The 18,692-nt window shown below is 41.5% G+C and overlaps 1 protein-coding gene across 7 annotated transcripts in view; it reads right to left on the bottom strand.

Moving 5' to 3' along the window:
- The window catches only part of TLR2 (toll like receptor 2), a 66,974-nt gene extending 56,499 nt beyond the window's left edge, over positions 1 to 10,475 (bottom strand). For 2 of the 7 annotated variants that reach the window (XR_004053210.1, XR_004053209.1), the window contains exons 1-2: positions 10,243 to 10,475; positions 6,635 to 6,742 (exon numbers count right to left, since the gene is read on the bottom strand). The gene's annotated coding sequence lies outside the window, so the exon portion shown is untranslated. Of the gene's footprint in view, positions 1 to 6,634; positions 6,777 to 10,242 lie in introns of all 7 variants that reach the window. The other 5 variants (XM_030916607.1, XM_030916588.1, XM_010382890.2 and 2 more) reach the window with 4 other exon arrangements.
- Between the last annotated feature and the right edge of the window lie 8,217 nt (positions 10,476 to 18,692).

The following is an 18,692-nucleotide window of genomic DNA, read 5'->3' as shown; positions in this document are numbered from 1 at the left end:
GGGAACAGGCCCCCAAATCTGGCCATAAACTGGCCCAAAACTGACCATAAACAAAATCTCTGCAGCACTGTGACATGTTCGTGATGGCCGTGATGCCCACACTGAAGGTTGTGGGTTTACCGGAATGAGGGCAAGGAACACCTGGTCCACCCAGGGCAGAAAAGTGCTCAAGGCATTCCTAGGCCACAAACAACAACATGAGCGATCTGTGCCTTAAGGACATGTTCCTGCTGCAGATATCTAGCCAGAGCCCTTCCCTTTGTTTTGGCCCATCCCTTTGTTTCCCATAAGGAATACTTTTAGTTAATCTATAATCTATAGAAATAATCCTTATCACTGGCTTGCTGTCAATAAATACGTGGGTTAAATCTCTGTTCGGGGCTCTCAGCTCTGAAGGCTGTGAGTCCCCTGATTTCCCACTCCATACTCTCTATTTCTGTGTGTGTGTCTTTAATTCCTCTAGCACTGCTGGGTTAGGATCTCCACAACTGAGCTGGTCTCAGCAAGCAGCACCCAACGTGGGGGCTTGAACCCGGGTCAAAGGCTCACCGGAGTGACAGTTGGAAAACAAGGAACTAAGCTGGAGGACACCCAAGTACACTTAAGTAAACCCCGTGATGAGTAAGAAGGGGAACTCAGAAGCATCTGGGTAACAATGGGACAAGTGTGGGCTCTGGTTCGTTCCACCTTGGAACCTTTTCACACAGAGGAAGGAAAGTATAACGAAGTAACAGAAGAAGTGACAGAGCAGGTTCGTTTGCCAGCTAAAGTGGCAAAAGAGGGAGAGGTCTGTCCCTACCCTTCTGCATGCCCTCATTACTTTGAAGAAAAAGAGTGGCCTGACCCTCCAGATCTTTCTTTTCCAGAGGACACTGGGCAAAAAGTAGTTGCCCCAGTGACTGTTTGAATAGCACCTCAAGCGACCGCTCTCAGTTCTATTCAGCCAGGAATTCAGCAAGCTAGAAGAGAGAGTGACACAGAGGCTTGGCAGTTCCCTGTTAGAATACACCCCCCAGATCAACAGGGAAATATCATAGCTACATTTGAGCCTTTTCCTTTTAAATTACTCAAAGAATTTAAACAAGCTATTAATCAATATGGACCAGGTTCTCCTTTTGTAATGGGACTGTTAAAGAAGGTTGCTGTCTCCAGTCAGATGACACCAGCAGGGATGGTAGGATTACTTCTAGGTAGGTCTAATTTAAATTTAAAAGGAGTGCAAGTACAAACAGGAGTCACTGATTCAGCTTACAATGGGGAAATTCAAATTGTTATATCAACTTCTGTTCCCTGGAAAGCAGAGCCAGGAAAGCATATAGCACAGCTCCTGATTATGTCATATGTGGAAACGGGGAAAAGTGAAATTAAACGAACAGGAGGGGGCCAGGCACGGTGGCTCAAGCCTGTAATCCCAGCACTTTGGGAGGCCGAGACGGGCGGATCATGAGGTCAGGAGATCGAAACCATCCTGGCTAATACGGTGAAACCCTGTCTCTACTTAAAAATACAAAAAACTAGCCGGGCGACAAGGCGGGCGCCTATAGTCCCAGCTACTCGGGAGGCTGAGGCAGGAGAATGGCGTAAACCCGGGAGGCGGAGCTTGCAGTGAGCTGAGATCCGGCCACTGCACTCCAGCCTGGGTGGCAGAGCAAGACTCCGTCTCAAAAAAAAAAAAAAAAAACGAACAGGAGGATTTGGAAGCACAAATAAACAAGGCAAAGCAGCTTATTGGGTGAATCAAACTACTGATAAACATCGTACCTGTGAAATAACTATTCAGGGAAAGAAATTTAAAGGTTTGGTAGATACAAGAGCGGACAATTCAATCATTTCTCTACAGCACTGGCAGTCTGCATGGCCAAATCAACTTGCTCAATTTAACATAGTTGGAGTTGGTAAAACCCCTGAAGTATATCAAAGTAGTTATATTTTGCATTGTGAAGGACCCAATGGACAACCTGATTCAACCAATTATAACTTCTGTACCTATAAATTTATGGGGAAGAGCTTTATTACAACAATGAAGAGCACAAGTTCTAATTCCAGAATAATTATATAGCCCTCAAAGTCAATATATGATGCATGAAATGGGGTATGTCCCTGGTATGGGACTAGAAAAAATTTGCAAGGTTTGAAGGAAATGCTTCAAACAGAAAGATAACGTTCCCACCAAAGTTTAGGATATCATTTTTGATGGTGGCCATTGTTAAGCCTCCAGAACCTATACCTTTAAAATGGTTAACAGATAAGCCAGTTTGGATAGAACAATGGCCACTAAGTAAAGATAAACTGGAGGCTTTAGAGGACTTAGTTGCTGAACAATTTAAAAAGGACACATAGCTCCAACATTTTCCCCTTGGAATTCTCCAGTTTTCGTAATTAAGAAAAAATCAGGTAAATGGAGAGTGTTAACTGACTTAAGAGTCATTAATTCAGTTATACAACCTATGGGGACATGCAGCCAGGACTGCCTTCTCCTGCTATGATTCCAAAAAATTGGCCTTTAATAGTCACAGATTTAAAAGACTGTTTCTTTACTATCCCCTTAGCCGAGCAAGACTGTGAACGGTTTCCACTTACAATTCCTGCAATAAACAACCTGCAGCCTGCTAAAGCATTTTTATTGTAAAGTATTGCCACAAGGCATGTTAAACAGTACAACAATTTGCCAGACTTATGTAGGGCAAGCAATTGAACCTACTTGTAAAAAATTTTCACAGTGTTACATTATTCATTATATGGACAGTATACTTTGTGTTGCCCCCACTCAAGAAATATTACTCCAATGTCATGATAACTTGCAAAACTTGATTTCGCATGCCAGTTTAATTATAGCTCCTGACCAAATTCAGACTATTACTCCTTACTCCTACTTGGGGTCCTTAGTCAATGACACTACCGTTGTGCCACAGAAAGTAACCATACATAGGGATCAATTGAAAACATTAAATGACTTTCAAAAATTACTAGGGGACATTAATTGGATAAGACCTGCTCTAGACATTCCTACCTATGCCATGAGTAATCTATTTTCTATCCTTAGAGAAGATACTAGTCTCACTAGCCCTCAGCATTAACAAATGAAGCTGAGGCAGAGCTGCAGCTAATCAAAAAGCAAGTCCATAAAGCTCAAATAAATAGAATAGATCCAGAAAAGAACCTAGATTTGCTAATTTTTCCAACTCAGCATTCACCTACTGGTGTTATTGTACAAGAGCAGGACTTTGTAGAGTGGCTTTTTCTTCCACTTACTAATTCACAGTCTCTAATTCCTTATTTGTATCAAATCGCTACAATGATAAGAAATCGGAGAACTTGGATTGTTAAATTACATGGATATGATACTGGAAAAATTATTGTCCTCACGAAGGCATAAATACAGCAAGCTTTTATAAACAGTCTTACTTGGCAAACCCATTTAGCTGACCTTGTGGGTATTCTCGATAATCATTTTCCTAAAACAAAATTATTTCAATTTTTGAAATTAACTAATTGGATTCTCCCTAAAATAACAAAATTTAAACCAATTGAAGGTGCTGAGAATGTTTTTACAGATGGGTCTAGTAATGGTAAAGCCTCTTATTCTGGATCGAAAGGTAAAGTTTTTCAGATGCCCTATACTTCACCACAAAAAGCAGAGCTTATAGCTGTAATTGAGATATTGACTGCTTTTGTGATTTCTGATTCTTCATATGTGGTTCATTCCACACAATTAATTGGGAATGCTCAGTTATGATTTCATACAGATGGACAACTGATGACTTTATTTACCCAATTGCAAACAGCAGTCAGGAGTAGAATGCACCCTTTTTAAATCACTCACATTAGGGCTCATATGCCTCCTCAAGGACGTTTAACTGAAGGGAATCATATGGCTGATCGCCTAGTTGCTGCTGCAATATCTAATGCTAGACACTTTCACAATTTCACATGTTAATGCCTCTGGTCTCAAACACAGATACAATGGTACCTGGAAAGAAGCTAAAGCTATTATCCAGTGATGCCCAACTTGCCAAATGGTGTATTCCTCATCTTTTACAGGAGTTAATCCCTGAGGATTGGCACCTAATTATCTTTAGCAAATGGATGTCACACATGTTCCCTCATTTGGGAGACTAGCTTATGTACATGTATTGGTGGACACCTTTTCTCACCTTGTCTGGGCTACACGCCAATCAGGAGAGTCTTCTGCCTGTGTTAAGTGTCACCTTTTGCAGTGTTTTGCGGTGATGGGCATTCCAGCTTCTATTAAAACAGATAATGCCCCACGCTATACTAGCCAAGTTCTAGCTACATTTTTCTCTATATGGAATATTAAACACATTACTAGCATCCCATATAATTCTCAAGGACAAACCATTATTGAAAGAATGAATCTCTCCCTGAAACAGCAGTTGCAAAAGCAAAAAGGGGGAAACAGGGATTACGGGACACCCCATGTACAACTGAATCTGGCATTACTGACTTTAAATTTTTTGACTTTAAATTTTTTTAAAAGGCCAGATGCTATCAGCAGCTGAACAGCATCTACAGAAACCAGCTGCAAAGACAGAAGCAAAACAACTGGCTTGGTGGAGAGACCTGATAACAAAATAGGTAAAATAATAACTTGGGGTAGAGGTTATGCTTGTGTTTCTCCAGGCCAGAATCAACAGCCGATTTGGACACCATCAAGACACCTGAAACTTTATCATGAGCCAGATGCCAAAGAAGAGATTCTGGGAGGATCCTGAGGACCCCCTGGTTGGAGCCATGTCGAGAATGATGCTGAGGAGGACCCCAACTATCACGAGCAACAACCATCGAACACAGCCACCTACTTAGGGACAGGTCAAGAAACTGTCACAGATGGTGGAAGAAAACCTGAGGAAAGCAGGACAACCAGTCACAATGAGTAATTTAATGATAGCTATGATAGTGGTGATCATCATTGCCATGAGTATTCCTTCAAGGGCTGACACAGAGAACAATTATACTTATTGGCCATATTTATCAATCTTGGCTGGCAATAATGCCTGGATATAATCACTCTATGACACAGTTACACATGCTTTCTTATCTCAGTATTTACCACAATAAATCTGTTTCTATAATTGAGGCATACCATCCTCAAAAACCTATTTGTAAACAGAATTGGACTTGGCCAGAAATAATGAACATACTTGTTTGGGAAGACTGCATTGCAGAACAGGCAGAGGTGCTGCGCAATGATTCCTCTGGAATCATTGGGATGTTTAGCTTAAATTGCACCTCTCAGTCTGCATCCCATGGCCACACTATGTTCAGCTGGTCTAAACAAAATGGTCAGATGGTAGAAACAGTAAGAAATATGGCAAGAGTTCCTATTATCTGGAAACATGACGGTATAGTGGCACCTCAAACTCAAATGATATGGCCCGCTGTAGGAGCTAAACATAAGGATTTGTGGAAACTATTAATGGCTCTTAAATAAGATCAAAATTCAGGAAAGAAAAAAAAAAGCATCTAAAAGGACACTCTATAAACTTGTCTTTGGATATTGCAAAATTAAAAGAACAAATATTTAAAGCATCCCAGGCACACCTGACCTTAATGCCAGGAACTGGAGTGCTTTGAAGGAGCTGCAGACAGATTAGCAGCAATTAACCCATTAAAATAGATAAAGACACTTGGAGGCTCTGTGATTTCAATGATGATTGTGCTTTTAATATGTGTTGTCTTTGAATAGTATGCAGATGCGAATCCTGACTCCTGTGAGAAGTAGCCCACTGTGACAAAGTTGCCTTTGCTTTCATTGCTTTGCAAAACAAAAAAGGGGGACATGTTGGGAACAGGCCCCCAAATCTGGCCATAAACTAGCCCCAAATCTGGCTATAAACAAAATCTCTGCAGCACTGTGACATGTTTCTGACAGCCATGACGCCCTTGCTGAAGGTTGTGGGTTTACCGGGATGAGGGCAAGGAACACCTGGTCCACCCAGCACGGAAAACCACTTAAGGCATTCCTAAGCCACAAACAATAGCATGAGCAATCTGTGCCTTAAGGACATGTTCCTGCTGCAGATATCTAGCCCGAGCCCATCCCTCTGTTTCAGCCCATCCCTTTGTTTCCTATAAGGAATACTTTTAGTTAATCTATAATCTATAGAAATAATGTTTATCACTGGCTTGCTGTCAGTAAATATGTGGGTAAATCTCTGTTCAGGGCTTTCAGCTCTGAAGGCTGTGAGTCCCTTGATTTCCCACTCCACACTCTATATTTCTCTGTGTGTGTCTTTAATTTCTCTAGTGCTGCTGGGTTAGGGTCTCCACAACTGAGCTTGTCTCGGCAGTCCACTGTAATTCTAAGTTACCTTTAGTAAGGCTCACACATTTCTCTAGAAAAGCACAGGTTCTTGGTCCATAATTCTTATAAATGAAATCAGCTGGAGTTGCAGATGGAGGAGTTGTAGACTCCTTAAATCCAGATAAGCCCATGATTCCCTGTCTTCTAGTAACTTTATCGATTGGAGGCCTCCTAGAGTACCAGTCCAGTTTCAGTTTCTTCACTGAATCCAATCCAATTCTGGAGCCAATCCAGTCAAAGAACTGCTCAAATAAAGTCAGAGAGCTGAAAATGCAAATGTATAGCACTCAAGTCTGAGCAGGAACTTACCCACAACTACCAGTTGCAGTGAAAGAGCAATGGGCACAATGAGCCCCGCAGGTACCTTCACATGGTCACTAAGAGCTCCTGAGGGTCACTATAGGTCTCCTTTGGATCCTGCTTGCAACACCAAAAACTGTTAAAAGAGAAACTTCAAACAAATTCAATTTGACAGAGTTTATTTTAGCAAAGAATGATTCATGAATGAGGCAGCACTCAGATTCGCAGAAGTTTCAGAGAGCACCCAACAGTGTGAGCAGTGAGCTTTTATAGGCCAAACTCAAGAGCACAGTAATCACCTGATTTGCTTCAGCTAGAAGTCTGCCTTATTTGGGCATGGTGTAATAGGCATTTACCTTGTTTGGGCATAGTTTGATCAGCTGGCTGCCTGTGACTGGCTAAAGCTTGGTTATTTATGGTTGGTGGAAATTTGGCTATTAATTACAAAAAAAAAAAATTACTCCTAAGTAAGGTTTCAGTTTGTTTATGTAGTATACAAAGTTAGGTTGCAGTTTATTATGTAAGAACTAAAAGTATAGAGACAGTCTCAGGCTAATGGCTTCCTGCTTATGTCATTTAACAAAAGATAGGTCCTCAATTTTATTCCTTAGATGAGTTATTTGTACCAGCTTTTATTGTCTTGCTAGAGGTTTGTCATTTTTATTAGCATTTTCAAAAAATCAACTTCTGACTTGATAGATCCTCTATTTTCTAGTTCATTAATTTCTATTGTTATATTATTATTTCCCCTGTTCTGATTTCTCTGGATTTATTTTACTATTCCTTTTCTTGTTTTTAAGGTATTTGCTTGCTCATTCATTTTTAGTCACTCTTCATTTCTAATATACGCACTTAAGGTTATGTTTCCTTTAAGCAGTAGTTTAGGGCATCTGACAAGTTTTTATATGTAATTTTTTTCATAATTCATTAAAAATATTTTCTGATTTTCATTCTGATTATTTTTTGACCCATGGGTTATTTAGAAATGTATTTACTAATTTCCAAATATATGAGAATTTTCTATAAGTTTTTGTTCTTTTCTATTTTAATTGCATTATGGTCAGAAGACATATTCTGTATGATTTAAATTCTTTAAAATGTATTGCAATTTACTCTCTGAGCCGGTAAATGGTCAGATTTTAAGTACGTTCTGTGATTTCAGCAGCTGTTGGAAGTAGTATAGGTTCCTTATGTCAACTACATTGTGTTTGCACTTTCTTTATCCTTACTGATCTTTTGTCTGGTTTTTCTATCAGTTACTGAGAGATGTATGATAAAATCTCCCACTATGATTGTGGATTTTTCTATGAATTTTCTATTTTTCTATATTTTTCTAGTTCTGTCAATTTGGCTCTATTCTTTTTCTATTTTCTAGTTTCTTAATGTTGTGTTACTATAGGTACTTATAAATTCAGAATTTTTATTTCTTCTCAGTGAAACCTTTAACTTAGTGAAACCTTTAACTTAGTGAAATGTTTCTCTTTATCTACAGTTATGACTTTTTTACTTTTTTTCCTAATTCCATTTTGTCTAACAGTAATATTGCCATGACAGCTTTCTTTTGATAAATGGTCACATCTCTTCACTTTATACCTTTTAGTATCCATAAATGTGCCTCTTGTAAACAGCATATGATTGTTGGGTTGTTTTGAAGTCTAGTCTGACAATATTAGTCTGATTATCATAAAATTTAGCCTTTCTCATTTAATTACTGATATATTAAATTGCATTTAATATAATTACTGATATTTGGGGCTTTAAAGTAATTGAACTATTGTTATGGTTTGAATGTGTGCCCCAAAGCTCATGTATTGGAAATTTCATCTTCGATGCAACAGTGTTGAGAGGTGGGACCTTGTAAGAGGTTATTAGGTCATGAAGGCTCTACCCTCAGAAATGGATTAACGTTATCACCAAGGGAGCAGGTTATTGTCAGAATGAGTTTGTTATAAAAGTTAAGTTCTGTCCTCTCTTGCTGTCTCTCACCATGTGATGCTTTCCATCATGTTATAATGTAGCCTGACGACCCTCACCAGATGCAGCCCTTCAGTCTGGGACTTCCCAGACTCCAGAACGATGAATGGATAAATTTCTGTTCTTTGTAAATTACCCAGTCTCAGGTATTTTGTTACAGCAGCACCAAAGGGACTGTGACAACTATGTACTTTATTCCTGTCCCATTTGTTTTATGTTCTATTGTCTCTCTGTTCTTGCCTTCTTTTAAATTTGGGGGTATTCCATTAGATTTCTTTTCCTCTGTTTATCAATAAAACTGTACCCCCAAAAAATTAACTGATAGCTTAGAAACTCCCCAAACAAGCTGTCAACTTCTGGTAGTTTTTGTAAAGGTAAAATGGGTACATTATAAAGAACTTAAAGATGTTCTTTGCTTAGAACGGGAAGAAACTTTAAAATATTGGTGAATAAATCATTTTCCAATAGTTTCTGCTCTTGCTTTTGTTGTTGTTTGTTTTGTTTTGTGTTTTGTTTGGTCTGTCCCTTCAAGTCAGGCCACCATATCTATAGTTGCTCTTTGGTAAAAATCTTAATAACAGAGTCAAAAGATTAAAGTCATCTCAGCAAACTGAGTTGTCTACACCCAGAACAATTACTCTCCTTCTCTTTCTCCTCTCCCACCCACCACCTCCGATCACCTCTTTCTCTCTTTTTCTCTCTCTTTCAAAAAGGAAAAAGACTTTCCTGGCTTGCATTTAAGCTCTAAATACAAGTTCATATTTACAGAAAATGAAGAAGTTTAAAGGGCACTTCAAAGCGTTCTTACTTGAAGAACTCGACTTTGCTTAAACGCTGTTTAAGTTGTTTTCTAATCAGAGACCTAACTCACACATCCTAAGAATGAAGGAACGCAGAGGTCGGGGTGAAGCCTGCCGGGGAGCAGAGGCCAGACTTGGGTTAGGGAGCCAGGGTCCTGGACAGACCCAGAGCACGGAACCTTTCCCACCTCTGAGCCATGGTGACCAAAATCCAAGCTCCATCCTAGCAGTAACCAGTGAGAGAGGACACACCCCCCGCGAGACGCTAGCATTCAACTCCACTGGCTCATTGAAAGCCTTTACCCAATCTTTGTCATCCACGCTCAGAACCAAGAGGGGCCAAGAGGCGGGGAGGGTGACCCTACCGGGAATCAGTGAAGCGGGAGGGCAGGGCCGGGGCCTCCCGAGGGAGGTGGCGGCCAGCAGCCCGGAGCCCAGGCGGAAGCTCGCCATGGCGACCCCCAGGGGCCTGCAAGGCTGGAAGGGCGCTCCGCCCAGCCACAGCCCGTTGGCACTGCACTCACGGGGTCCGGACCTCGGGCTCCACAGGACCCGCGGGCTCCCTTTCTGTGTAGCTCCTGCTTCTCCCGAGGGCCAACCTGAGCCGGCTTCGCTGGTGTCCACATTCCCGCACCAGGCGGCGCAGAGAAGCACCGGCATCCCAGGGACCTGATGCGCTCCCCGCCGTCCCCGCCCGGACAGGAGCTAGGGGCCCAGGTGCAACCGAGCGGGAGCCCGGGGTCCCCAGAGTCCGTGACCGGGCCGTGGTTCCCTTCTGCCCCTTCCCGACCCGACCCCAGGAAGGGGTGCAGAGAGACCATACGAGCGGCGCCCGCAACTTACCTGGGAGGACACCGAGCAGCCGCCTGGCTGAGCTTTCTCGCTGCCTCCGAGCCGGCCTGCCTGGGACTAGGAAGTAAGCGAAAGGGAAAGTCCGCGCGACCCGGCACCCCCTCCTTCTGGGGTGCGGGAACGCCCCTTCCACGGGGCAGGCGCGCCGTCGCGCAGCGGGAGGGAACGCTGGACCTCGCGCCGCGCTCCAGGCAGGTGGCCCAGAGCGAGCCCCCGCGGCCGCGCTTCCCGGCAGGTTCCCGCCGGTGACCGTGAGGTAGGCTGCGGCAGGCCAGAGGCAGGTCCTGCCCGGATCGCTGCCCCGTGGAAGGCTGGGTCGAAGAAGAGAGCTGGGGGCTTGGCGGAGTTTCCTGGTCAGGGAAAAGCGAATAGAGAGGCCAGAGGAGGCCTGCATGGGAATGGCAATCAGAGGGAAGGCTCCGTGCCCAGCCAGTATTTTCTTGAAGCTTCGGGTATCCAGGACCTCATATCACCTGAAACACACCGTCTTTAAACTCCACTCCTGATGCTTCTCCATCCATGGAAGCCCAAATTCAGGCTCGTGAATCACACTTCTCCTTTCCCCGCTTTTCCACACTCTATTCACCTGCCAGTACATCTCCAGGGTCCACTTCCACCCAAAAGTCTGTGCTCTCCTGCATTAAAATAGATTCGCCAGTCACCCTCCAGACTAACACAGAATGATTTTGCCTAAGGGAACAGATAAGGACAGCCCCGGATTTTTTTTCCCCAATCCTGTGACAGTCCCTACTGGTGCACCATCTCTAGCACGTACATTCCATCCGAGTTCTCATCATGAAAAGATCTGGGCTTCCCACTTCTATCTACAGTTTGAAGCTAAGTCCTTTCTTTGCCCCCATTCCATCCCTATTTCCCAAAGTAATACCAAACACAGTCATTGATCAATTTTCTTCATTGCCACAGAACCTAGATGTCTCCACGGTTAGGAATACGTATAAGGGAAGAAAACAAGCTTTTAAAATTCAACTGCCTTAATATTAATAATCTACCTTTTATATTCATAATTACATTTGATTTTCACAAAGTGAGATATGAAGCAGAGCAAGCATCCTTGTTCCTCCCTTACACAAGAAAATGTCATATGAATTGTATTATGTATGACAGAACTGAGATTTGAAACCAGAATTTTACCTTAAATCCAGGGCTGCTTCTCCTACTCTGTTCCACATCCCTAATCCTCTCTGATGGTTGGAACATCAGGAAAACTTAATCAATAGACATAAACATGAAATTGAGAGGTTTTTGTATACAGGTCACTATGTTACTATTTTTCTTTATCCTGACCATCAGGTTGTCCAGCTGGCTGAAAATGCTTTCTTATTAATTCCAAATCTCCAGCTCCCTACCTTATGATTTCTGACACAAGAAAACTTCCTTCAAATTATTTCTCCTGAAACTAAAACTTGTTTTTTCTCTATTTCTCTTCCTTAGTTGAACTGCCTAAGATGAATTTTGATGCTATTGCTCTATAATCCCAAAGTCAATTAGAATATTCTGGCAAAGTCAAGTAGAAATCATTTGTTTAGCCACAAATTATTATTAGTGTCCTCTGCGTATACTGAAGGTAGTTGTACACAGTGCACAAAGCTATGAGCACATCCAACTCAGACACAGTCCTTACACTTGTTCAGTTCTTGATATTTTCTTTTTTTTTTTTTTTTTTTTTTTCTGAGATGGAGTCTTGTTTTGTCACCCAGGCTGGAGTGCAATGGTGCAATCTTGGCTCACTACAGTCTCCACCTCCCAGATTCAAGCAAATCTCTGCCTCAGTCTTCCAGGTAGGTAGGATTACAGGCATGCACCACCATGCCTGGCTAGCTTTTGTATTTTTAGTAGAGACAGGGTTTTGCCATGTTGACCAGGCTGGTCTCGAACTCCTGGCACCAAGTGATCCACCTGCCTAGGCCTCCCAAAGTGCTGGGATTACAGGTGTGAGCCACCACACCCAGCCTAGTTCTTGACATTTTCAAAGCACCTTCACATCTATTATTTCATCTGAATCTTACAATAACACATGCAATAAATAATTCTGATATTATTATTCCTTTGGTTAAAGTGATTAGAGAACTTGCCCAGAGTTGCATGGCTCACAGTTAACATGTGGCAAATCCCAGGTTAGACTCCAAATCTCCTTCTGTATCTAGATATAACACCTCCTATAACTCTCTACCAAAAAAAAAAAAAAAAAAAACGTTGATTAAAGTTAGAAAATTAACACGGCATATGAAATGTATTAATATTTGGGGAAAAGGTAACTTTCATTGTATATATTCATAGTTTTGAGCATCTAACTGAAATCCTAAACTGTTATCCAAAAGTTATCCAAAAACACAAGGCAAACATGGTGGTTCACACCTGTAATCCCAGCACTTTGAGAACCCAAGGCAGGAGGATCACTTGAGTCCAGGAGTTTGAGACCAGCCTGGCCAAAATAGGGAGACTCCATCTCTACAAAAATTCAAAAATTAGCCAGGCATGGTGGTTTGCGCCTGTAGCCCCAGCTACTCAGGAGGCTGAGGTGGGAGGATTATTTGAGTCCAGGTGGTTGAGGCTGGGAGATAACAGTGAGGCCCTGTTTCGAAAAAACAAAACAAAACACACAGTCTACGTCTTTTTCACATAAAGTATTTTGTAATTGTCAAATAAAATAATAACAAACTCATCCACCAAAAACCACTTAATGAAAATATGTCAGAAATCCTGCATTATTTTACAGATCTTTATACATGAACATACATTCTTCAAAATTTTTTTACTCTGAACAGATGTCAATATGTCTGTAATTTTTGAAGACATTTCAAAAATACTGCCTATGCAAAATAATAGTAGTAAACTTCTAAGTTAACATAGAACCTAGTTCTGAAAACCGAGAATATTTCATGTTGTATATATCTCCCTTTTAAAAACTAGAATTTTTCTTTAACTAAAACCCTTCCTGCTGAGCTTCATTAGTGGCCATTCCAGGCAGGTCTAGGTGTTAATTATCTTCTGAAGCTTAACGGAAGTGCTGGGGAATGATCCTAGCCATAGACTGAAGGCCTGTGTCCTCCTGAAATTCAGCTATTGAAATCCTAACCCCCAATGTGAGGTACTGGAGGTGGGCCCTTTGGTGGGTGATTAGGTCATGAGGGCAGAAGCTTCCTGAACAGCATTAGTTCCCTTACAAAAGAAACTTCAGACAGCTCCCTCACCCCTTCCACCATGTAAGAACACAGTGAGAAGACAGCTATCTTTGAGCCTGGAAGAATTCATCACCAGATACCAAATCTGCCAACACCTTGATCTTGGACTTGCCAGCCTCTAGATCTGTAAGAAATGAATTTCTGTTATCTATAAACTACCCAGACTATTGGCATTTGGACTTGCCAGCCTCTAGATCTGTAAGAAATGAATTTCTGTTATCTATAAACTACCCAGACTATTGGCATTTGTGCTATAGCAGCCCAGATTGACTAAGGCAAATGGCTTCTCAATGGGCTCCAGAAGAAGGAGAATGGCAATATCATTGTTCTCATCAAAAAGACAGAAATGGGAGAAGTCCAGTTCATACTTGCACCACTCACTCTTCACAAAGTTTTCAGAAAACACAAAATTTTGTGACTCTTTTCAGTGGAGTCAATGATATTGTCAATGATCCACTTGCCGGGAATGAAGTCCCACTTATGAAGACACAACTTGAATGAGGGATTGAAGTTCTCCAACTCCTGGACCATAAGGTTCTCCACCCAGTAGGCATCCCGCTCACTATAAGAAACAAATGCATCATAGCAGATGTCCCTGCTGTGAGCTTTCCTGGGCTTCCTTTTGGGTCCAGGCCCACATCATTTTCATGTACCACAGGCCTTGGAAACGGTGGCACAGAACCCCCATGAGCAGGATCAGCAGGAACAGGGCACAGCACATGCCAGACACCAGTGCCACCCTATGGCACTCCAACACCAAGAGACAGACGTCATGAACCTGTTGGCATGCACATGGGATGGAGAGTCACACAGGTAGTTTTCTGGCCAACTGATAAGAATTTTGGCCAGCGCTTGCTGCTCCTGAGTGAAGGAGAAGAATTCTCAGGAGCAAATGAAGTTGTTGCCACCAGCTTCCAAAGTCTTCAGTGTGTGAAAAGAGTCAGGTTGCCCTTTAGAGAAAGTTTTCTTTTCCTGCTTCTTCTCAAAGAGGGAGAAAGCATCTGGCAGAGTCTTCAACATGTATCTGAAAATGTAAAGTTCTTTAAGTTGCAGCTAAATAAAAGTTTATAATGCTCACATCTAGTAAGCCTCATATCTGGGAAACAGTTGGTTAAATTGTGAATTTTTGTATTGGATAAATTCAAGTATTCTTCCCTTTCTGAACATTGATAAGTGATATGTAAAGAACCAAGTATATGCTGACCAAGATCAAGGTTAGTCAGTTTTTCTAGAGTAAGCAGCATTTTCCAGAACTTGTAGATTATTTAGCATGAAATTCAAGGTGTGTAGGGAGCTTCAGGCTTCCTTATGGACTGAATACTTCAGTTATTCTTCAACCATCAATTTTTCACTGAGATCTAAGTATCCTGATGATTTTGAATATTGCAACAGAGGATCTTCTATTAAGCAGATCTTGACACTTTCAACCTGAAGATCTTTAGTCAATGCAAAGGAAGAAGCATATCTTTAAAATTCTGTCATCATCAAAAATTCCTGTAACTGAGCTCTGTTGTTATTATAGTTTCTATTGGGCCTGGTCTGTTCATGGGATCTCAGCCATCTCATCTTCCATTTTGCTGAACTGCACAGGCTTCCAGCTTTACCTCCAACATGTGATTTGCAAATTCTCTTATTTGCTTGCTTCAGCTTATCTTAATATTAGTTTTTTGACAATGAGTCTGACTGTAAGGTCCTTTTTTCTTCCTTTTATTTCATATGAAGAACAGTGTTTTCCACTTCCAAATACTTTTAGAAACTTGAAAGATCAACCAAAACCCCTCAGAGTAAAGCTGACTGCTTCATATGTCAGCTCACATGACTGATCTATATTTATTTCAGGCTTTTTAGTTCATATGTCTGGGGATTAGAAACATAAATTTTAAGTTAGTTCAGAACAGAAAGTCGGTAAAATATCCTGTTGTTTTTAATTTAGAGAACTTGTATATATTTCATGAATTTAAATTTGGAAAAAATGGAAAAAGAAAGAGAGAAAGAAACTTTTCCTCAAGTCTCTGATGGACTATCCCTCCCAGAAGTAAAGGGCCAGACTGTAAGGATGATAGACAAGGTTAGTTGTTAAGGGATAGATCCAAATGCACAAGACTCCCGAAGACAAGGCAAGTAGTTTTCACCTGTTGTAAGAATTCTATCAGGCTATAGAAAAGGTCCTTCCAGATTCACACACGTCTGCTAAGTGTGACTGGATGTAAATCCCATGGGGGCGGGGATTTTGTTTTCTTTTATGCACTGAACTATTCTCATCACTAAAAACATGGCAGGCACTCAATGAATACTTGTTGAGTGGTGGATTGCCTTGCCTTTTCAGAATATGGGCTAGGCCTGGAGGAATGGAGTATAAACATCTGAAGTGGCCATTGCAGAGACAAGACTTCAGGGGAGAGAAGCCTAGACCAGGCCCCTTGACTGACATCTTGCCTCCACCGCACAAGAGCTGACTTCATTTAAAGATGGGAATGAAGAAATATAGTGCACTATTTTCACCCACGTAGTCAAGCAAAACCATGAGTGACTGGTATCATTTTAATATCTATAAGGGTTATATGGCCTTTCAGACCACTCCAGAGAAGAATATGAAAAGAAAGCAGAATTTTATCAAGTTCTAACTTATTTGGAGCACCTTGAAAATGTGTTAAAGTATCTTAGCCTGGCTCACACCTTAATCCGAACACTTTGGGAAGCCGAGGCAGGTGGATCACCTGAGATCAGGAGTTTGAAACCAGCCTGGCCAACATGGTGAAACCCCATCTCTACTAAAAATATGAAATTAGCTGGGTATTGTGGTGCAGGCCTGTGTTCCCAGCTACTTGGGAGGCTTAGACAGGAGAATCGCTTGAACCCGAGAGGCAGAGGCTGCAGTGAGCTGAGATCGCACCACTGCACTCCAGCCTGGGCAAGACATAGCAAGACTCCACGTGTCTGTCTCTCTCTGTCTCTCTCTCTCTCTGTGGTATGCCAGTCTGTGTAGGGGTTGCCAACTTCCATGTAGATGGAAAAACAATGAGTCATGATATGATTCAAAGTCGGGAGCAAGCTGTGTAACCACTGTTTTCTTTTCATTCAGTTCCTATTATTAAGTATAACTAGAGCTCAGTGTGGACTGGTCAGGGTCATAGACAAGAGTCCTGTCAGCTTCTCACTCAATATCGCTTGCCAAGTATCTAAGAAAGAATTCCCCAAATTACATACAATGATGTAATCATTTCCTATTGGTGCATAAGAATCTTTCAAAGCCTGCAAGGCTGCTGTCCTATTGGGCAATTATATGGACAGTCTTATTCACTCCAAAAAGTTTCTAGGTGCAACCTCTGGAAGATGTATAATTAGTATTTATATTAATATTTTGTGTTAAATAATCTGTGGATACTTGATTTTTAAGCCTTGTCATGTTTAAAAGAATTTGGCCTATAAGAGTCGCTTATCATAGCAACTTAAAACGTATACTTTGGAGAATTTCAGTTCCAAAATGGTGGCATACTGGCTTCATTTTCCTGTCCACAGAAAACTCAAAACAAATAGACAGTACAGAGATTATCACCAGCAATATCCCAGAACTCAAATATGAGGATGAGTCAGTTCCAGGGGCCACAGACAAGTGAAAAAACCTGGAATAGATTAAGAGAATCAGATTTCTACATCCACGATGCCCCTCCCCACAGTCTGCCTGCCATGAAGCATGGGAAAAATTCCTCCCAACTCACAGTTTCTACCCTGGAAAAAGTGAGATAGAGGTAGACAATCAGCTTCCCCATCACCTTGAGTTCCCTAGCAGGAGAACTGTACCTGCCTCAACCCACAGAAAACATCACAAGTGCCTGAAGAGAGAAATATCCCTGCAAACAGCAAAAGACAAGGTGAGAGGTGGGACTACCTTGCCTAGCCCAGGAAACTCTGTTCTGTAATTAAGCCTAAGGAGATGCCAAATCAGAGTGACTGTTGAGCAGCACCAACTGTAGGAAGTACTTTCTACAGGTCCCTTGGGCATGAACCTCTAGCCAGCCTTCCCACACTGGCAAGATATCCCCACTGGGACTTCTTCCATTTGGGACTCGCAGCACTCTGATTCTTTGCTAGAGCTGAGGCAAACCTGTGCTTAAGGCATCCTCTAGCATCAAAAAGGAGGCAACAACTTAGTGGTGGGGGAAACAAGAAATTAACAAGTAAATTACAAGGAATCTCTAGGCAAATATACCAAGTAAAAACCAAAACAAGCCAGAAAAGACTGGAATAAATAACAAATCCTTCAATGCAAAGACATAGATGTATATCCACAAAAAGCAACAGCAAATAGGGAACCAAAACCTCCCTAACTGGACAAAGCAAGATACCTGTAACAGGCCCTAAGAAGATGGCGATACACGACCTCTCTGACAAATAATTCAAAATAGCAATTTTAAGGAAACACAGTGGCCTTCAGGATAACACAGAAAAGCGATTCAGAAATTTATCAGAGAAATTTAAAAAAGAGACTGAAATAATAATTTTAAAAATCAGGTAGTACCATTCAGGACATAGGCATGGGCAAGGACTTCATGTCTAAAACACCAAAAGCAACGGCAGCAAAAGCCAAAATTGACAAATGGGATCTAATTAAACTAAAGAGCTTCTGCACAGCAAAAGAAACTACCATCAGAGTGAACAGGCAATCTACAGAATGGGAGAAAATTTTTCAAATCTACTCATCTGACAAAGGGCTAATATCCAGAATCTACAAAGAACTCAAACAAATTTACAAGAAAAAAACAAACAACCCCATCAAAAAGTGGGCAAAGGATATGAACAGACATTTCTCAAAAGAAGACATTCATACAGCCAACAGACACATGAAAAAATGCTCATCATCACTCGCCATCAGAGAAATGCAAATCAAAACCACAATGAGATACCATCTCACACCAGTTAGAATGGCAATCATTAAAAAATCAGGAAACAACAGGTGCTGGAGAGGATGTGGAGAAATAGGAACACTTTTACACTGTTGGTGGGATTGTAAACTAGTTCAACCATTATGGAAAACAGTATGGCAATTCCTCAAGGATCTAGAACTAGATGTACCATATGACCCAGCCATCCCACTACTGGGTATATACCCAAAGGATTATAAATCATGCTGCTATAAAGACACATGCACTCGCATGTTTATTGCGGCACTATTCACAATAGCAAAGACTTGGAATCAACCCAAATGTCCATCTGTGACAGACTGGATTAAGAAAATGT

The sequence above is a fragment of the Rhinopithecus roxellana genome, chromosome 2 (assembly GCF_007565055.1).
Source record: "Rhinopithecus roxellana isolate Shanxi Qingling chromosome 2, ASM756505v1, whole genome shotgun sequence".
Lineage (NCBI taxonomy): Eukaryota > Metazoa > Chordata > Mammalia > Primates > Cercopithecidae > Rhinopithecus > Rhinopithecus roxellana.
The sequence above is the reverse complement of the archived record's forward strand: the minus strand, read 5'-3'. Positions and strand labels throughout refer to the sequence as shown.